The sequence below is a fragment of the Tachysurus vachellii genome, chromosome 21 (genome assembly GCF_030014155.1).
Source record: "Tachysurus vachellii isolate PV-2020 chromosome 21, HZAU_Pvac_v1, whole genome shotgun sequence".
Classification (NCBI taxonomy): Eukaryota; Metazoa; Chordata; class Actinopteri; order Siluriformes; family Bagridae; genus Tachysurus; species Tachysurus vachellii.
This window is the reverse complement of record NC_083480.1, coordinates 1,511,308-1,514,210: the sequence shown is the minus strand read 5'-3', so window position 1 is coordinate 1,514,210 and position 2,903 is coordinate 1,511,308. Positions and strand designations below refer to the sequence as shown.

Below are 2,903 nucleotides of genomic sequence, written 5' to 3'. Positions count from 1 at the left end.
TCACCTGGCTGCTGTGCATCACCCTGCAATATTGCTGACCTTCCACTGTCTCCATCTTCGTGCTGTACAGAAGGGACACCACGTCTCTAGGAAACCTCACTTTGACATACCTTCTGCCATCTTCAATCTCCTTTTTATTTTTGATGTTGGGAAAATGCCCCAACCTTGCAGTTTATCTAAAATTTGTTTATCTTCCAGGTAGACCGGGACATGCATAAAAGATACCACATGCTCCTTGTTTTGCAGCTTTTTTACCTCACAGATTGTTCCCTTAATAGTCAGTCCATCTATCAGCTCTTCTTCCTTCTCCAGTGGTACTTCATATTCTTTTCCTTGTCTTGGTCTCACCGCCAAAATTTTCCCTTCTCCAATCCTTTCCGATACTGCTTTGATAACATCCTCTGCTTTTGTTTCATTTATATTTTTTACCTCCACAATCACAGTCGCCTCCTTTAAGTATTTTCTTTCCACCAAACCTTTTCTCATTTCTCCAAGCTTTCTGTTTTCATCTCGTTGTCGGTATTCCAGTCCATTGTCGTTGTCCTTTCGTGTAAAAACATCCAACGACCCTCCAGACAATGTTATGCTGCTGTTAGGTGGTGTGAATACGAAAAATAATACAAAAAACAAACTCTATTGTCCAAACACACAATATACAAAACCCCAAAACAAACTGTGACGGAGTGGTAAATGGAAGGAAAGCACAATATGCAAACCTAAATATGTAAATGAACAGACTACGCCACCCTGGGACTTTCACCCAGGGAAATATGAATCACCTCACGATACTATAAGGATCACAAGTTCGTTCTACCCATTAATAAATGAGCAGGAGACGTGAGTACAAAAATAGAATTTAATTTATTGACACAACCAGTAAAATAAAGTTTCAGGATGAACAAAAAGGAAAATCAAAAGCTCATGCAGGGCTGCAGCTGATCGGCACAAGACAAGCTGAAACAGAAGTAGGTTTAAATATCCACACCATGCATGTGCTCAATCACAACACACTCACTCAGTGCTCAGTGAAATTTCTGTCGGTGGTCACACAGCACACGGTGCACAGAAACGAGGGAAAGTCAGGCCTCTCTGCCTTTTGGCCTACAGCTCCTGCAGAGAGTACACAAAACAGAAAAAAAAACAATACATGTTAAAATTGACAATGCTCAAACCAAGAAAACCAAATAAACAAAACAAAAAGAGTGAAGATTTACAAAACCCAGGAGAAAGTATAAATCAATCTAAGAAAATATATAAATTAGATTTCAGGACAGAGCAATTAAATGAAGTAACAAAAGAATAACTAATTACCACACTCTGACTTCAGCAAAAGGCTTCATACCTCAAGGTAGGCCTTAAAGCACAGTAACAGTGTCAGAGAGAGAAGGTAACAGTGTGGCTATAAATCAAGAAACAAATCTGAAACCAAAAATAAACAATTACAAGAGAAAGCAATTTAGCGAGGAGAAAAGCAATTTAACACAGAACACAAAAATTAGAACAAAACAGCAGCGTTGTCCCGGGAACAATGTGCAGCATCAACTGCACATACAGCAGGAATTCCCCGGAACCTAACAAAAAATATTACGCAAATTAAGTAAGTGCAATTGAAAAAAAAGAATCTAAAACCCACAGAAAAACCCTTAAATAAAATTCTAGTGCATACCGGAGAAATGACCACAACAAAACAGCGTAGCCATGCTGCTAACAGCCTCTTACCTCCCAGGCAACTGAAAGTAACTGGAGCAAAGCAGAGCCGCCGTGCAGCTAGCCGCACCATTAACAGCCAGCGACCTCTGTTGAAACACGGCACCGGAAACCGGAAGAGCACCTCAAAATGATGCACGTTCAATCACCATGAACCGGACACCCTCCCTTATACGCACCGGTGCTCTCCGATAGGCTATTAATACCTGACATCACAACAATAAACTATCCTGCCACAAAACGATAACAATTAAAAGAAATGGGAGAGCCTTCCTCTCCCTACTGCAGCCAAGACACTTCCTGTGAACACTAGAGGGCGTTCTCAGAGTGGAATGGCAGTAAGTGAAATGAAATTCGGAATGGAACCCATTTCTAAATTGTTTGTTTTTTTCTTTTTTCTTTTTTTTTTTGTTGTTTTCTATCAAAACATTAGCTACAGGGTATGAATATTAAGATGTTGTTGTTAGAGATTTCAAATAGTAAAGTAAATGAATGCCTACTGTATGTCAAAAGCTTACAGCACCTGGTATTCCCAGGCAGTCGCCTATCCAAGTACTAACCAGGCCTGACTCTGCTTAGCTTCCGAGATCAGACGAGACCGGGCGTTCTCAGAGTGGAATGGCCGTAAGCGAGAGGAGAGTTGGAATGGAACCCATTCATAAATTGTTTGTTTTTTCTTTTTTTGCTGTTGTTTTCTATCAAAACATTAGCTACAGGGTATGATTATTAAGATGTTGTTGTTAGAGAATTCAAATAGTAAAGTAAATGAATAGGGATGAGCGAGTACAGCATTATCTGTATCTGTATCCGTATCTGTTAACCATATGAATTATCTGTATCTGTATCTGTACTCGGAGTGTCTGGGGCCTAACCCGGAAGTGGGGTTTTTCTTGAAATGGGCGGGGCTTTAACTGGTTATAATTAATTTGTAATATTTATAACACTAGCTTACTACCTTTATGTTTTTATGAAATACAGCAAAAACGTGTCAGACACTCAGTGTCTGGTTACTGGTTAGAGACAGCTGAAGGTTTAAAAAAGAAAAAAAATCTCCGACAGGCAGAGACGCAATGCGAGTCGCATTCTACCAAGGAAGCACCACGTCTGAACGAACCCACGTTTACCAGAACTCTACTGGTTAGTAAGTACGTATTATTAACGTTACAACCCGAAGTAAAAAGCTGAAGAAACCCTAA

At 39.9% G+C, this 2,903-nt stretch overlaps 1 non-coding gene across 1 annotated transcript; it reads right to left on the bottom strand.

Moving 5' to 3' along the window:
• Positions 1-2,218: 2,218 nt before the first annotated feature.
• On the bottom strand, positions 2,219-2,337 carry LOC132837707 (5S ribosomal RNA). The gene has a single exon (XR_009647567.1). It is a non-coding gene; the product is annotated as a 5S ribosomal RNA (ribosomal RNA).
• Between the last annotated feature and the right edge of the window lie 566 nt (positions 2,338-2,903).